The sequence below is a fragment of the Palaemon carinicauda genome, chromosome 19, assembly GCF_036898095.1.
Source record: "Palaemon carinicauda isolate YSFRI2023 chromosome 19, ASM3689809v2, whole genome shotgun sequence".
Classification (NCBI taxonomy): Eukaryota; Metazoa; Arthropoda; class Malacostraca; order Decapoda; family Palaemonidae; genus Palaemon; species Palaemon carinicauda.
The window spans coordinates 8,383,482-8,402,856 of NC_090743.1; the positions used below are offsets into that span (position 1 = coordinate 8,383,482).

The 19,375-nt window shown below is 35.1% G+C and overlaps 1 protein-coding gene across 1 annotated transcript in view; it reads left to right on the plus strand.

Moving 5' to 3' along the window:
- LOC137658428 (TBC1 domain family member 19) overlaps positions 1-19,375 on the plus strand; it is a 92,949-nt gene that overhangs the window by 71,365 nt on the left and 2,209 nt on the right. Inside the window, exon 16 of the transcript XR_011047328.1 lies at positions 18,959-19,038. The gene's annotated coding sequence lies outside the window, so the exon portion shown is untranslated. The remainder of the gene's footprint in view (positions 1-18,958; positions 19,039-19,375) is intronic.

Below are 19,375 nucleotides of genomic sequence, written 5' to 3' on the forward strand. Positions count from 1 at the left end.
GAAGGTGGTGCAAGGTTGAATGTCATGTTGAATGGAGAGTTACTTGAGGAGGTGGATCAGTTTAAGTACTTGGGGTCTGTTATTGCAGCAAATGGTGGAGTGGAAGCAGATGTACGTCAGAGAGTGAATGAAGGTTGCAAAGTGTTGGGGGCAGTTAAGGGAGTAGTAAAAAATAGAGGGTTGGGCATGAATGTAAAGAGAGTTCTATATGAGAAAGTGATTGTACCAACTGTGATGTATGGATCAGAGTTGTGGGGAATGAAAGTGATGGAGAGACAGAAATTGAATGTGTTTGAGATGAAGTGTCTGAGGAGTATGGCTGGTGTATCTCGAGTAGATAGGGTCAGGAACGAGGTGGTGAGGGTGAGAACGGGTGTAAGAAATGAGTTAGCGGCTAGAGTGGATATGAATGTGTTGAGGTGGTTTGGCCATGTTGAGAGAATGGAGAATGGCTGTCTGCTAAAGAAGGTGATGAATGCAAGAGTTGATGGGAGAAGTACAAGAGGAAGGCCAAGGTTTGGGTGGATGGATGGTGTGAAGAAAGCTCTGGGTGATAGGAGGATAGATGTGAGAGAGGCAAGAGAGCGTGCTAGAAATATATATATATATATATATATATATATATATATATATATATATATATATATATATATATATATATATATATATATATATTGTATTCTTTGTATGAGAAAAAATGTCTTAAGGGGAACGATACTGAAATGGTAAGAGAGTATAGGAAATTTGCAAAATTCAAGGATCTAAACTTTTTCCTACAGTGTGTACTTGCATAGGTAGGTGTACAAGAAGGAATAAAAGCAGTAAATGGTAAGATAAAGAAATGAGACACCATTAGTGAAGTAAGTCAAAGAAATTTTCAGAAGTATCATTAGAGGACATAAAGAAGACAAACAAATTTGAACAATGTAAAACTAGAATTGGTTGAAATATATTTGAGAATGTTTGTTGAAGTGTGTGATAGAGTATGGTGAGCAGTTAGAATGTTAAAGAAATGAAAACGAAAATGTGAGATGCTTCGTTATGATAGTAATTCTGTAGTCCTACTGAATTGCTGACCAGGGTGTGGAAGGTATTCTAACCGAAGGAAATGTTCCTAAGGCATGGTGAATTGCAATACTTCCTTAGAACTGTATATGGGGAAAGGTGATAGAAGTAATTGTAAGGTTTATAAGGGTATAACAGTACTTTGTAAACCTCTGAAGAAGTGTGATAAGAGTTTTAAAGCTAGAATGCAATATATGACATCATAGGAATTGTTATTATTAAAAGTCAAGCTGCAACCCTTATTGGAAAAGCTGAATACTGAAGGCCTATGCCCCAAACGAGTAAATTAAGCAAGTATGAACATAAAAAGAAGAGTAAAGAATACACTGTGAAACAGAAAAATAACGAAACTGTAATAAAAGAAATTGATAATGAAAAGGCAACTTCTTGATAAATCATGATCAACTTACCATTTAAAAAAAACAAGGAAGAATCAAATGATAGAAAATTTTCATTAAAGGAAGCCTTGGTGCAAAGACACGGTTGCTGTCAAACACTAAAGAACAGTGGTTTGACTTGGGAGTTTCCCTCTTGTAGATAAGCGGCTTACCATATCTGAAGAGTCTCTTCTGCCCTTACCCTTTGGGCTAGTGAGTTATGAAAAGTTGCAGCAGCTAGGGAATACGTTGCAGGTTTAGATAAAGGAAGAAATTGCACAATGAAATAGTTGTTCAAAATAATTAAGATTAAATGGAAATCTGAATATGTCATGGATGGATCTAGATAATTTATGGATGTGATGTGACAGGTGTTGAGGATTATTATTATTATTATTATTATTATTATTATTATTATTATTTTTATTATTATCTCTAGTTATGCTTTAATCCTAATTAACAAAGGAGGATAGTACAATCCCAAGGGTTTCAATAGAGAAAGCAGCTTAGTGAGGAAAGGAAATAGAGAAATAACAAATAACCTATATACAATATGAGAAATAGTAGGAACAGAATTGAAATAATGTATGTTAAGGTGACCAAGAACGTTAGAGTAGATCAGTCATACACAAACTATGAGAGAAGACTCGTGTTAACCTGTTCCAGATAAATGTATTTGCAACAACTTTGAACTTCTGGAGCTCCGCCAATACAACTTCAAGAATAGGAAGATTATTTCACAATCTGATCCCAACTGGAATAGAAGCCTCCAGAATACTGTGTAGTTTTGAGAAGGCAAGACTGTTAGAATTAATTTCATTCCTAGTACTACATATAAGATGGTACGGTCTGGGAAGATCTGAATGGAGAGGATGGTTAGAATTATGAAAGATCTTATGTACCATGCACAAAGACTTAATTGAACAATAGAACCAATTATTAATATCCAGAGCAGGGATAAGGAATTGAATATACCACAAGTTTTTGTTAAAGTTAAAAATGATAGTCAACAGGGGAAGATGAGAGAGAACAAAACTTAAAATGTGGTAGAATTGAAGAGAAGGCATTCCCCCAAATTAGATTGATCACCTAAAATCTTTAAAGATTTCTTCGTTTAGCCAATTGCTTGTGCAATGGAAGATAAAACCGAACTGTCGTGTTTCTCAGTTGTGAATTTGTAATAAAGAAAGCAATTTGGTGACATTTTGAAGTTTTTTTTTTTTTAAAGAAGGTTGTGCTGCAGTACGAGGTTGGGAGAGTGACTGGTTTGATACAAAAGTTGTTCCGAGTCAGGAGGGTTTTATGTCTTCATTGTATGCTTACTTTCAAGGATAAAATAGTAGGAAAATACAGGAAAACAAAAGAATGGGTTGCAAGTTTGTGTTTTTAAAGATTGTCATGAGAATGGTAACTGGAATTTAGTTGGTAATAGTGAAGAGCTACTGCAGATACTGGTGCAAGATATTGAGTATGAATGTGAGTAGGCAGAATTGTAAGTGGTTGTTAGTTGGGTAGGGTTAGAGGGTAACTGAAAGTCATGAAAATAAATGAATGTTGAATTTGGATAGTTGAGAAATTTTATACCCAAGGTCATCCTTGATTCGGAAAATTTGCCAGTGCTTATATTTTACTGGAGACATTCCTATTATGGAAATGGCTCTTTGTTCATTTTATATACTGTATTTTATATATATATATATATATATATATATATATATATATATATATATATATATAGTGTGTGATACATATGTATATATATTTGTATGTTATGAATGATCACTTTAACAATAAAGGTGAGAATGTAAAGAATGAAGAGCAAGTCAGAAAATCATATATCGATTAAATATAAACAAAGTACAAAGGAACTACACAGATCAGGTACTAGTTATATAAACACATACATATATTTATGCATTATGTATATATGCATTTGTGGTTATTTGCTTTTAAGATTTACAGTACAATAGGAAAGACCCCTTATCCAAACTAAAAGAAATATTTTATCACGTAAAGTTAAAGCTAAAGATAAGTCTTGCCATGTCTAGTGAAAGTCAAGTCTAATACAGATATAGTAGATTTTCTTATTATTGTTAGTAGTAGTAGTAGTAGTAGTAGTAGTAGTAGTAGTAGTAGTAGTAGTAGTAGTTATTGTGTAGTAGACATGGGAAGACTCCCTCCAATTAGAAATCTGGATTATCCCCTCCAAAGGCTGAGACAACAGTAGAATATTGAGTATTCCATTAACAACTGTTATATAGATTCCATTGGAACACATTATCTCAAGATGAACATCATTCTCATCTTAGCTCATATATATATATATATATATATATATATATATATATATATATATATATATAAATATATATAATATATATATATATATATAATATATATATATATATATATATATATATATATACATATATATGTATATATATTATATATATCTATATATAATATAATATAATATATACACATATATTGTATATATATTTTTATATACACATATATATTGTATATATATTTATATACTGTATATATATGTATATATATTCATATATATAATATATACAGTATATTGTATGCACATATACATATATAAATTAAGTGATTTGCTAAATTATTTAGCAAATGCCTCGTCCAGGTATCTCTACATATCCCTAAATATTTTCATTATCTGCCAGTCTCTGTCCTCCTAACGGTTTCAAATTATACTCTCTTTTCATTAACCAACCTACCAGCTTGAAATGCCCTAATCCATCGTTTTTACTTTAATGATCTCGTTATATTACTATTAATACTGTAATTTTACAAGTGGAAGCATCATGCATCTTCCTTCTTTCTTTTACTAATATTAAGAATCTTACTTTGAAAGCTTTAAGTGGTACCTTTTATTAAAAAGTTACGTGGCCTTCATTTGAAGAACCCTAATGTGCAAGCGTACACTATCCTTCAAGAGGATATCGACTATGAAATATATAAATGTTGGAGCTCAGAATTTGATTTTCCTTACGACCAAAGTACACTGAGGGAACTCGATCCTCAATCAAAACATCATTTCAGACTTACATGGTTTCATATTTCATTACAATGTATATATATATATATATATATAAATATATATATATATATATGTATATATATATATGTATATATATATATATATATATATATATATATATATGTTTATATATATATATTTATATATTCATATAAATATATATACTGCATATATTCATATATATATAAATACAGTATATATTTATATCTATAGATTATATATGTGTATATAAATATTTTATATATATGTATATATAAATATATATATATATATATATATATATATATATATATATATATAATTTATATATATGTATAAATATTGTATGTATATATATGCATATATATGTATATATATATTTATATATAAATATTATATATATATATATATATATATATATATATATATATACAGTATATATATATATATATATATATATATATATATATATATATATATATATATATATATATATACAGTATATATATATACTTTATGTATGTGTATATGATTTTTACAGCTTATAATATATAGAACATATGGATCACTAACGGGCTCCTTACGTGTTAAAAGGGCATCATAAAAATATGTTGTTTACTCTAGTATCAGTCACATATTTTCACAGTATTACATAGAATGTCAGTACTACTAAAATGACCCAAGGATCTCCAAAAAAAGAAAAAGGAGTGTAGTACAATTAGGCAAATAATTATCGAGATCCTTATATAGGAACAGTATCTCAATCTCCAGTTTCTTGTCTTTTGGCTTTTTTGAAAGCATGACATTCGGCACTGTCTGTTCATTACAAGAACTGAACTCTGAGGCCTCTTGTGATTGATTGATTGATTTATTGATTTGAGGTTTTATGGCATCCTGACATCTAAAGCCCTATCCACCCGATCAAGCATGCCCGACGGGCAAACAGTGATACCAGGACACAATAGTTAGTGAAATGAGGGTTGATGACGTCAAAGTGGGAAAACTAAAGGCAGGGATCTGGCAACACTGTTTGATGCCAGATCCATGTCTGGTTTTCCCGCTTCTGACGTCATTAACCCTCCTTACTAACTATTGTGGTCTGGTATCACTGTTTGCCCGTCGGGCATGCTCGATCGGGTGGACGGGGCTCAAGAGGCCTCGTGTGAAAATAAAGTCGTCTTGATTAACTAGGCATATCTTATAAAAAGGAAACAATGCGCAGTACCTAATGTTAGGTCATAGCCAAGTAGGAAAGCAAAATTATAGTTTGCAATACACAATTTAATGAGGAAGGAATTTTGAAGGTAGACTGGAAAACAAAGCTCCAGAGAAGCTCATCTACCAATAAATAATTGACTGCTTTCTGGTCGAGGACCTAAATGAAAGTAATCAATTCATTACGGTTCCAAATAATAAAAGCTATTACAACAAACCGAATTTTTAGCCGCCGCCTTTATACCAGGTCCTTACTTTCATGTAATTTTTCAGCCTTGTAACCTTAACTTTATTGTGTAAATGCGGGTACAATATTTCCCATCATTTTCGCCTTAAATGCAATCCCCAAAAAAGTTTATAGCTAGGGCATACCCAATAGATTAATGTAGGCGTAAGGCTACTTATTGTCATAGGATAGAAAATTATAGATAGACGTTTTTGAAGTCCTTTATTGATAAAGCTTTTAGCACATTTAGACTTGAGCTGACTTGAAGAAAGCAATTTGAGATCAGAGTCTGGGAAGGGTAAATACTATAAAAGTAAAAATAATGTTAATTTACTTATGGGGAGAATTACAAATTAAAGATTGAGATATTGGTAATCAAAGAAGGTTAAAAAAAAACCAGGAACATCAGGATAAACTTAAAGGTCTATGCATTTTTCCTAAGGTCCCTAGTTGCAATTGCCTCATATTCTTCTTTTCCTCTTTTCCCTTTTTTTTCCATCCTGCTGTCTAACTTTCACTTTTGGCTTCATTTTAGATGTTTGGTGTTACCCTTAGTTTCACTTGGGTAATTAGTCCCATCCATCTGTATTTACGACAAAGGTGAAGCTTCTCAGCCAAGCATATGTAGTAGAATAATAGCTATTTTGTTTATAATGGATGCTGAAATTAATTCTTTCATGATATATTGTGTTTACACTGTTTGATACACAAACAATATATAGATGGACAGGAGAATTCCTGGCACACTTCGCTCAGAGGAAGTAAACAATTACTCCTTTATTGCACGGTAGCCTAACAGCTATAATCAATTCATTTTAGTGAGGCAGATTTGCACCGCCTCGTAGGGGTGCCCTTTTTAGCTCGGAAAACCCTGATCGCTGATTGATTGGACAAGATAATTCTAACCAATCAGATAGCAGGAAACTTTTCCGAGCTATAAGGGCACCCCTGCGAGTCTGTGCAAATCTGTCTCATTAAAAAAATTTACTATAGTGTAGGGAGGGATAGAAAAGGAACCCGCCACGCTGTAAAGGTGTGACGGGATGCACTTCATCAGAGCTATGGCCTATTCTTTACAGATTCTCCTCTGTCCTCATACACTCGACAACACTGAGATTACCAAACAATTCTTCTCTAGGGGTTAAATACTGCATTGTAATTGTGCAGTGGCTATACTTTCCTCTTGGTAAGGGTAGAAGATACTCTTTAGCTATGGTAAGCAGCTCTTCTAGGAGAAGGACACTCCAAAATCAAACCATTTTTCTCTAGTCTTCGGTAGTGCTATAGCCTCTGTACCATGGTCTTCCACTGTCTTGGGTTAGTGTTCTCTTGCTTGAGGGTAGCCTACACTCAGGCACACTGTTCTATCTTACTTCTCTTCCTCTTGTTTTGTTAAAGTTTTGATAGTTTATATAGGAAATATTAATTTTATTGTTGTTACTGTTCTTAAAATATTTTATTTTCCCTTCTTTCATTTTCTCACTGGGCTATTTTCCCTCTTGGAGCCCCTAGGCTTATGGCATCCTGCTTTTCCAACTAGGGTTGTAGCTTGGCAAGTAATGATAATAATAATAATAATCAAGAGATCATAGGTAAGGATAGGCTTCATCGAAGATGTGCTTCGAATCTCGGCAATCTTACTTACTTGACTTTGATGGCTGTTTTTCCGGTCCCATACAGCCGGGAAACCCCACTCTCTACAGGAACTGCACTGCTGTTTTACCTTGTTCGTTTAGAGTATTTAACGTTTCATATTGCCTATTGTTGTGGAATGATCTTCCTAATCGGGTAGTTGAATCAGTTGAACTTCAAAAGTTCAAAGTTGGAGCCAATTTTTTTATGTTGACCAGGCTGACATGAGTCTTTTTATAGTTTATATATGACATATCTATTTTGACGTTGTTACTGTTTTTGGAATGATTTATTGTTAATTGGTTCTCATCATTTATTTATTTCCTTGTTTCCTTTCCTCACTGGGCTATTTTTCCCTATTGGAGCCCTGGGGCTTATAGCATCTTGCTTTTACAAGTAGGGTTGTAGCTTGGCCAGTAATAATGATAATAATAATAATAATAATAATAATAATACTGTTAAATCTACACTGTTGTATGACTGTTGAAATAAGTCTTCAGTTTCCTCTTCAAAGCCTTAATGTCTTCGATAGTCTTGATTTTGCTGGGGAAGTGGATTCTACTGACCTAGTAACACAATTTCAAGGTTTAGCGCCATAATGAGCATTTAAGGAATTCCGAGAAAAGATGAACTTCTAATTAGTTAATTAATGAGTTGTCAGTTACAATCTTGTAATATCCGTCTTGATGCCAAATGGATTTTCAAAATATGGTGAGATAGATATTTTAAGATTTCAGTACATAATTAGAATGTTTTTTTTTTTTTTTTGCTAATATAGATCATATTTTTGCATTTTTGTTTCATGAATTAATGATAGAATATTGTATAAAGGAGGGATGAGGTAAGGAGGGATATGGGAGAGGTGGACGTGAGGAAGAAATACAAAATATAAATGGAGAATGTTGATTTGAGTGGCCGACCTTGCTATACAGTTTGCCTAATAAGGTTGAAAGAAGATGATTAAGAAAAAGAAATTGTAGAATATTACTTGACTTTACTTCCAGTATTAACAGAGAAGAACTTGCAATATTCCATTATTGTTAATTTTTTCTCATTTATTTATTTCCTTATTTCCTTTCCTCACTGGGCTATTTTTCTCTGTTGGAGCTCTTGAGCTTAAAGCATCTTGCTTTTCCAACTAGGGTTGTGGCTTGGCTGGTAATAATAATAATAATAATAATAATAATAATAATAATAATAATAATAATAATAATAATAATAATAATCTAGTTCCGTTTCAAAACACTGGTCCTCTAGGCAATGCATTTTGGTGTCATGCATTTAATGTCCCTTATAATTAGTTAAGGTTTGGATGGCCGTCAGTTTATTTGTATATTTCTCCTATTTCACCGTTGCGATATTAATGTTTCTATAGAGTAACTGCTCGTGAGGGTTTCATAAAGTGGCCCTCCCTAAATTTGAAACATGCTGGAGTAAACAAAATCTTTTTACAGTGCCTCTTTTTGTGTCAGTTTTGGAGCGCATAATTGTCCCATGGTTTCTATAATTAAGCCAATTATGTCTTGATTGATGTTTAATTTTCATCCATACACCTGTATTTACATTATTTCTGTATAAATTCTAATTCGTTTTGGCTTATAATTCTAATTCAAACTCAAAATCTTAGAAGGTCAGCTCAAGAGAAAAATATCCGAAATGAATTTTGGTCTCGTTCTGCCGATTAAGATACGACATTTAAAGTAGATTTAATTACAGCGAGTAATTAAATCATGTAATTAAATCTATAAATATTTTAAACAAAAATAAGACTAGCCACACGTTTGCTGTTGGGGTAACATGACGCCACGTAGCGAAGCAACGAAATGATTTGTTTATTTATATTATGGTCAAGCGAAGAAGCTTTTGGTTCTCAACAATTCTTTTATTACTACCTAAATATATAAATAGATATGGACACGCACAGATTTAACATTTCCGACCCCCTTCAACCTCTCTTTAACTACAACACGCTTGTTTGGCAATATGGCTGAGATTGTGGTTTCAGAGGGTACCTCTCGGAGTACCCCCATCGCCAGGGTATAACTACTCCCTCTCTCCTAAGCGTGACATAAATTATATCTATTCCCTCTCTCTTAAGTGTGACATAAATTGTATCTATTCATTCTCTCCGAAGCGGGACATAAAAGAAATTATATATATATATGTATGTGTGTATATATATATATATATATATATATATATATATATATATATATATATATATATATATATATATATGTATGTATGTGTATATATATATATATGTATATATATATATATATATATGTATATATGTACATATATATACATAGCCTATGTATATATATATATATATATATATATATATATATATATATATATATACACACATATATATATATATATATATATATATATACATAGATAGATACATAGGTAGATAGATATATAGATATATATAGAAGCAGGCACTTGGTTTTTATTATAAAGAGGAGCTGAGGTTGATAGCCTCATGCTCCTTTATCTGTCACCTAGCTGACATGAGACATTAATTCGCCAAACTTTTAACTGGGCTTCACAAGGCACTAGAACACTTGGATGACCCAGGCCTACATGGCTTTGGACTATGAAGTGTTCAGTAGGAGACTATGGATGCAGAAGTGTTGATTTAAAGCACAAGATAAGAGATGGCGTGAAACTAACCGAGGCCCTTTGCGTCAAGAGGCGTGGGAGGAGATGATGTTTGTTATTATTATTACTAAGATACAACCCTAATTGGAAAAGGAGGATGCTATAAGCCCAAGGGCTCCAACAGGGAAAAATAGCCGAGTGAGGAAAGGATATAAGGAAATAAATAAGGTACAAGAGAAATAGTGAAAAATTAGAATAAAATGTTTTAAGAACAATAACAACATTGCAATAGATTCTTCTTATATAAACCATGACAACTTGAAAAAAGACACGAGAAAGAAAGGTAAGGTATAATAGCGTACCCTCAAGCAAGAGAACTCTACTCCAAGACAGTGAAAGACCATGTTACAGGGGCAATGGCACTAACCAAGATTAAAGAATAATTGTTTGATTTTAGAGTGTCCTCCTAGAAGAGCTGCTTACCATAGCTAAAGTGTCTTTTAACACCTGTCAAGAGGAAAGTAGCCACTGAATAAATACAGTGCAGTAGTTAACCCCTTGATTGAAGAAGAAATATTTGGTAATCTTAGAGCTGATAGTTGTATGAGGACAGAGAAGAATGTAGAAGAAAATAGGCCAGACTATTCAGTGTATGTAAAGGCAAAAAAAAAAGAAATGACCTTTATCCAGAGAGAGGGATCCTATGTAGTCCTGTCTGGCCAGTTAAAGAACCCAATAACTCCCTAGCGGTAGTATCTCAACGGGTGGCTGGTGCCCTTGCCAACCTACTACTACTCCTACTACCATGTGTTTAAGTTTGAAAAACGATCTTGTGATTAACACAGTAAAAGGCAGCACTAAGATCAAGTCAAATTAAATGATTTTCCTGGCTACAATCAAGGGAATTCTGTACAACATTGGAAATAGTAAGAGGGGTATTGCATGTTCCATGGCATTAGCAAAAGCCATATTGAAAACTAGGGGACAGATGGTTACTTTCAGCATACCTATTTACACGCTTTGCCAAAAGACAGCCACCTTTAACCCTTCAGCAAATTTTCAGGAGAATCATTCATTTCCGTAAACCAGCACCATAACTATCACACATACTCTTTGGGGATTTTTCTCTTGATAAAACACAATAGTCATTTGAAAATTTAAGATGGCGGCTATTTTTCAGAATGAAAACCATTGAATATACCGATATATTGCATTTCACCATAAAATCATTAAGACTTTTTAAATGATCTTGAATAATCTATGTAGAATCCAAATTTGGAACCATGGTCTAACTCACTGGCTTCCTTGTACCAACAGACTGGGTGTCAATGCACAACCTGGGAATGCTGCTGTAAAACACGGCACAGGGTTCAGTATCAGGTGAATAATTATTTAGTGAACCTAAATCATTAGTTTAATGTCCCAAATGCTGTCTAATAAACCATCGCATCAGTTAGTTACTGTAGATTGCAGATCCAGGACCATATAAAATCTAAACTGACTCGAGCAAGTATTGTTTTTGCTGGAAAAAAACTGAAGAGCTATACTGTAGTCACCACATGCACAATAACCACGAGAACGTGATGCTTACACGATGATTGTGACTGATATTCCCCACTTTCACTCATTTAACGAGATACTTATTGAACTGAATCCAGTCAGACTTGATGATGGTAGGGGAATTGAAGAAACTCTTAGGGGGAATTAGGCGTGATATCACCAAAGTTGTCATGCTATGTTCAACAACACGAAACTGGAGAAAGCCAGAAAAAAAGAGCAGTTTGTGTTTAGTTAGTAGAATACCAAACCAAGCTGCGTAGAACCATCCTTGAAGGAAAAACGTGTTTCATACGTTACAAAGAAGCCCATCCTGAGAAATTAGACAAATGAAACGATAAACCTTTATAACAGACTTCATGAATGTGCCCAAACTTTAGATGACGGGAAACCTCTTGTAAGACTCATTGGTAGAGATACTGTTCCACAGGAGCTCGAATACCATTTTGTCTGGTTGAAAAACCTGTGCAATAGAAAGAGGAAGTACCTCGGAGCCACCAAGAGACTGGAACAGGAATGAGCAGCTAAAGAGAATGTCTACTCACAAGAGCTATTTGCTTATCTGGTGGAGACTATCAGATCTCATGAGGTTCCTGCAGTCTTTTGACTAGCTTGCTTTTTTAAGGATGATAAGTTCAATATAATAGCAGTGAACTCATTATCCTTAACAAAGCAGCTAGCATGTTGCAAAGACGTATGCTGGACTACAACTTCAAATTTGATTAGAACCTTCAATGAGAGGTGCATCGAGCAGGCAATCAGCCCCCCCCCCATTCTTCAGTTTTGGGCTATGCTTGAACAAGGAACAGATAGGAAATCTCAACTGAAGTATGGCACATCAAAGGCAGATCTAGCAATTGCTCTGCTGCTTCAGTATAAGTGGTATGCAAAGAGCAGCAGTTCAAAAATCTCCAAAGACAGAGGCCCCATTTTCTGTTTAAATTGAAATGTCCATCTTCACAAAGACCAGAAAGAGAACGTTAGCGGAAACGCTTTATGAGCATGGCATCAGTGTTTCATATGGCAGGGTGCTAAAGATATCTGCACAGCTGGGAGGTGCAACCATCAACCAGTAAGTGGAGGATGGGATGTTTGTCCACCAGTTATGCTAGGAGGGCTCTTCACCACATCAGCCAGCCATGGACACCAAAGACTACAATCCCACTACAACAATGGTAACTGCTTTTTTTCCATGGAATCAGCATCTCTGTTTCCCACCACCCAACCAAAAGACAAAAACAGTGAAAAGTTTGGACAGGTGAGGTTCAGAGAACAGGAAGTGAAAACAGTTCTATACATTCCAGACTCCTTCCCCAATGTCCAGCCCGTGTTCTTCACCCAGGAATGGTATGGTTCAGCCATACACCAGTCTGGTGAGGACAGAACTGGCAATGGAGCATGGATGGATGGAGAAGGTCGCTGTGACAGATGGATCAGTGGATATATCTTGGTCAGCCTACCATGCTTCTTAGAATAGTGGAAAACCATTTGAAGTTTGCATTACATATCTTTTGCTTCTGCTGTAAGAACAGGCCGACTAAATTGCTATAGTCAAGCATGTGATTGATAAAATCAAGAAGATAGGCACATTTCTGAACTCAGGTCAGTTGCCAGTTTTTGCTGTTGATCAGACAAAATATTCAGTAGCCAAGCCAGTCCAGTGGCACAAGCCTGACATCTAGAGTGAAAATAAGTTCGGCATAATGAGATGTAGCTTTAAAGTCCATTTGAACTCTACTCTAAGGCATAATCACTAGGACGAGGCAAATGCACCAGATAATAGCATGCAGTCTGCACAAGCTTCTAAAGGTAGTTTACGTGGACTAATCGAAAGAGACCGACGAAAAGCCCAAAAAGGTACAGTTTCAATGCTTAAGGTATGCATTATAAACTGCTAAGTCCCCATATGTTGCTCTCACGGGAATTGGTGATCCTTTTGTTGATCCGATCATTCAGGGACCCCAACTTTTTTCTGTACTGTCCATCACTGGAATAGCTGATACCATACCTCTTTGTCAACAACAATGCAGGCAGCAAAGTTATCTTGTTCAAAGATGTCATCATTGCAATCAGTGTTCTGCAAGCACTTCTGGCACTAAGATTTTAGCATTATGGCTTACCTCTGGCCAAGGACAGAACCTGAGATGTCTTAGCAAACTTACAAAAAAGAGCTCTTCTTCCATGACTTCACTGGATACGATGTCCTTTCAGCATTGTGACAAAGGAAAGACCCCTGCTTGGCAAATTTGGGATGTTTGAGATGAAGTCTTCAGCAAACGGCCAGTAACCACCAGTAATTGAAGTGAAAGACCTGGAGACCGTGTGAAGTTCCTGGTCCTGATGTATGACAGATACAGCACAGCTGAAGGTGTTGATGTTTGCATGGAAGCACTGGCCATACAAAGCCCTTCCTCCAACCCCAGCAGTGCTGAAGCAGCATGTGAAGCTAGAGATTGTCAACAATATGCAGATCTATACCAACTGGGGCTGACCAAAAAAGATCTGTGACAGATTATTTAGACAAAGGTCCCACCTATAGCAGTAAGTTGCGAGCACCTAACCAATTGTTGATCCAAATCGAAATGCTGCGGTCAATACAAATACTACTGCTTTGGTCTGACCTTAAAAGCACTGACAGTTACAGGTACGAGGTTTGGAAGCATTGTAGTATACTCATCCAGGCAGTAAGGTAATGTGTGGCAAACAAGTATAGGCCTACTGCCTATATGTACATCCAATAATATATTGGACTGATAATGGCTATGATAAAAACACTTTTTACCCTAATTGTAATTGTGGGACTGATGTCATGAGGCAAGGAAGCTAGTGAGAAGATTCATAGTTCCAAATTCGGATTCTACATAGTAAAAAAAAGTATGAGTTGACATCAAGACCACTCAAATAGGACAAGTCTTTGCAATTTTATTGCAAAATGCAATACTTCTGAATATTGAAAGGCATCCATCCTTAAAGATGGCCGCCATCTTGAATTTTGTTACAGTTATCTCCTCCACTACTACACCTCCATAAGCATCAAGTTCCAGTAAAAGTATTCTAAATTCACGTGACTTGAAAGCTAACCTATTTAGTTTAGCTTCAGGAAAATAGGAATAAGCAAGATTGAGTTTCTCATTGGTCTACTTACTGCCAATCACATCAGCCAGAAGGGTTGCCTTTTTCCTAAGACAATGAGTGACAGCCTACTAGTTTAAGAGGAGGAGGAACGGTTAAGTCTACACCAAAGAGTGCAGATTTATGGGTAGCCCACTATTTATATTCACTCAACTCTCTTGCATTCGCTTTCTGGATGTCATGGCCCTTCCATTCCTATACCTACATAACCCTAATCCATGAATTCAATCACACTCTTTCGAATTATACATATTTCACTACATGTTTCCAAACTACCTCAAAACTTTTTAATTATTCTTTTTATGCACTTGCTCTTTCATAGCTTCTGCATATCTCTGGATTTCAGTATTTCCTAATTCACTTGCTTATTATATATTAAGCAAGCTATTAATTTCTGCATCTTTAATTTTTGTCTAATTTTATCCAACATCCACTGTTCCCTTTCAAAAGAGAGGGGCTTAATAATTCTTTGTCAAATTCCAAGTTTGGTTTCCGCAAACGCTCTTGTATTATAAATCTTTAGAAAACACCTTACTACCTTTCCTATTTCACTTAGTTTGTGAGTTACCTGATCGCTCATGCTACAGGTATACTTGAGAGTACCTTGATGAGCCGGCTGCTTTAATTATACAACAAATTATGTAAACATTTATTGGTGTACTTTTCCTGTTTTTCTAATTAAAAATAAATTCCATAGTTTCTCCTGTTTTTTTTGTTATCTGCAGTAAATGGTGAATCGTCCATTCCACACTATTCCCCACCCATGTTCTTATGTAAAATCTTTTCACCTTCTATAAAGTCTTGTATCTGACTTATTACGGCACTCCATTCACACAGATATCAAATACCCAGACAGATGTATCATGTGCTTACATCAGACTCTAAGTAAGTTTTACACCAATCCAGTCACTCTTCGGTCTGATTGTTCTCAAGTTTTCACAGCGGAATCTTTTGATTGTCTGCAGTGGAATATTTTTCACACCATTCTGGCTTTCCACCCTCTACACTATATTGCTATAAATTAAATTTTTGCAATTTCTATGTCTCCATAAGCCCCATTTGACTATTCTCATGTTCTCCTAATTTAACATAACCTTATCCTGATCAACATTCAACCCATAAACCCTCTTGGCTAAACCAAATAAGAAACTATCATACACTTTCCTTCCTAGGTATATTAACGAAAATTATGTCGCCAAAATACCTCCAATAATCTTGGCCACTTTCTTCTTAATGCTATTTGGGCACCAGCCACCCGTTGAAATACTACCAAAGAGAGTTATGGGGGTCTTTTGACTGGCCAGACTGTACTACATTGGATCCTTCTCTCTGGTTACGGTTCATTTTCCCTTTGCCTACACACACATACACACACACACAACGAATAGTCTGGCCTATTCTTTACAGGTTCTCCTCTGTCCTCATACACCTGACAACACTGAAATTACCAAATAATTCTTCTTCATCCAAGGGGTTACTGCACTGTAATTGTTGAGTGACCACTGTCCTCTTGTTAAGGGTATAAGAGACTCTTTAGTTATGGCCAGCAGCTCTTCTAGGTAAAGGACACTTCAAAATCAAACCATTGCTCTCTAGTCTTGGCTAGTGCCATAGCCTCTGTACTATGGTCTTCCACTGTCTTGGGTTAGAGTTCTCTTGCTTGAGGGTGCACTCTGGCACGCTGTTCTGTCTTGTGTCTCCTCCTCTTGTTTTGTTAAAGTTTTTATAGTTTATATAGGAGATATTCATTTTAATGTGTTTAATCTCCTTAAAATATTTAATTTTTCTTTGTTTCCTTTCCTCACTGGGCCATTTTCCCTGTTGGAGCCCCTGAGCTTATAGCATTCTGCTTTTCCAACTAGGGTTGTAGCTTAGCAAGTAATAATGATGATAATAATAATAATATAACATATTTACTTTTCTGATTTTAATTGAATATTCTTTTAATCTTTATTCATAATAAACGATATCTGGGTCAATAGCACAGAAAGAAATAGATCTCTGTTTGAGGCTCAGGGTGAAGATGGCAGGTTCATCTTTGCCAAGATTCTTGGACATGGTGCGTCGTACAATGCTCATGACATTTTTAAATATATATAAGAAGCAGGTCTTCTTAATGCTATTTAACATCTATAACGTATTTACCTTTATGGTTTTAATTGAATATTCTTTTAATCTATATTAATAATAAACGATATCGGCGTCAATGACCTTCGATGTCAGGATGCCAGAGAACTTCAAATCATTCATTCATTTATATTTACACCTAGGAACTAACACAGCGTATGTACTCTTGTGAGTCATTAAATCTAACTTTCACATTCGTACCGAGTTACTTCGCTTTCAATATCATCGACCTCTGGACTATTTGCATTTTTAAACCTGTTGCCCTCCTTAGTTCCCCAACAGTTACTTCCTTAACATTCTCAAACTTTAAATTTACCCCCTTGTCCTTACATCAGTCGGATGTGCCTCTTTGATCCTTAACATTCCAAATACGCATTCCACATTATTATTATAGTTATTATTATTATTATTATTATCTAAGCTACAACCCTAGTTGGAAACGCAGGATGCTATAATCCTAGGAGCTCCAATAGGGAAAATAGCCCAGTGAGGAAAGGAAACAAGGAAAAATAAAATATTTTAAGGAGAGTAAACACATTAAAATAAAAATCTCTTATATAAACTATAAAAATTTTAACAAAACAAGAGGAAGAGAAATAAGATAGAATAGTGTGCTCGAGTTTACCCTCAAGCAAGAGAACTCAGCCCAAGACAGTGGACCACCATGGTACAGAGGCTATGGCACTACCCAAGACTGGAGAACAATGGTTTGATTTTGGAGTGTCCTTCTAGAAGAACTGGTTATCATAGCCAAAGAGTCTCTTCTACCCTTACCAAGAGGAAAGTAACCACTGAACAATAACAGTGCAGCAGTTAACCTATTGGGTGAAGAAGAATTGTTTGGTAATCTCAGTGTTGTTAGGTGTATGAGGACAGAGAAGAATCTGTAAAGAATAGGCCAGACTATTTGGTGTGTGAGTAGGCAAAGAGAAAGTGAACCGTAACCAGAGAGAAGGATCCAATGTAGTACTATCTGACCAGTCAAAAGATCTCATAACACTCTAGCGGTTGTATCTCAACGGGTGTCTAGTGCCCAGACCAACACACTACCCATATATACGCATTATATTTTTTCTTGACTTATTTCTGGTAATAAAAGCATTTTCATTACACGAATTCCTCGTGATTTCAATATATTTCTGGCTGATATGATTTCCAATTAAGATTATGGCCCACGTCAACTCAAGGGATGAATTTATGCATGAATGCATAACTAATCTTCCTCAAGAGAAAAATGAGTGACATCATACCACCATTACTCCTCTCCGGAAGATGTCACGTCGACTTTGACTTTTTTTAAATGGAAAGACATTAATACCGTTGCACACATGTGGACTCTGGGGTAGAGTGAAAAGAGTAGCATACAATTTTTATCTTATATCTAGGTTAAAAGGGTTTGTCGGGGGTTGGGGATAATTTGAATCGGCCCTTAAATGGAGCAAAGATTGCCATTACCATCTTGTTCTTCATCCAACGTGGACTAGTGAGGAGGTGCTCGCTTTCTCTTTACAAAGACGGATACTAAACCTGGTAAAGATAAGCACTCGATTATCTTGAAGTAAGGTCATTCCAATATTAGTCATGTATATCTTCTCTTCATTCATTGATATGTCAAGTGTTAGTAATGATTTTGTAGGTCCATATTATGAGGTTACTGAAATTAGTACGTGAAGTTCAAGTTCTAGGTATTTGATTCATATGGTTAGCATTTTGCTTTATTTATTATTGAGCAGTGCAATTATTAGATACCTTATTTTGCTTTCCTCTTTTCCGTCTTCTCATCATTTATAGATATATCATGTATTAATAAATTAATGATTTTGTAGGTCTATATTGTGATGTTACTGAAATTTATTGTACGTGAAGTTTAAATTTCAAATATTTGATTCATATGGTTAGCATTTTGCTTTATTCATTATTGAGCAGTGCAGTTATTAGATACCTTATTTTGGTTTTCCTCTTTCCCCGCAGGTATCCCCAATATGCATAAATGGAAGACATTATTCCCCCTTTTGCTTGTCCTGTGGACTGGGACAGTGCTTGCAATTCAGGTAAGTGCTATTTTAGTAGAAGAAATAAAGAATGCGGCTATCAGATATATTGCTTTATTGTCACATTGGTGCACATTCTACTGCACAAGAGATTCCGATTCCTTCTTACAGTGAGGACTCTATCTTCCATAGGTTGCTAAAGAGAGTGAAACGATTCTTGCCAATTTTGAAGGATGGAAACCTTTCAGTGTTGACTGGACGCTTGGTAAACAGTGTTTCATTATGAGGTTATTTATATTTCCCAACTCATTAAAAATATGCCTTTAGCTCAGGTGCCTCTCTGTGATGCAGATGTACCTCACGCGGATGTTGTAACAACAATATTCATATTTCATTA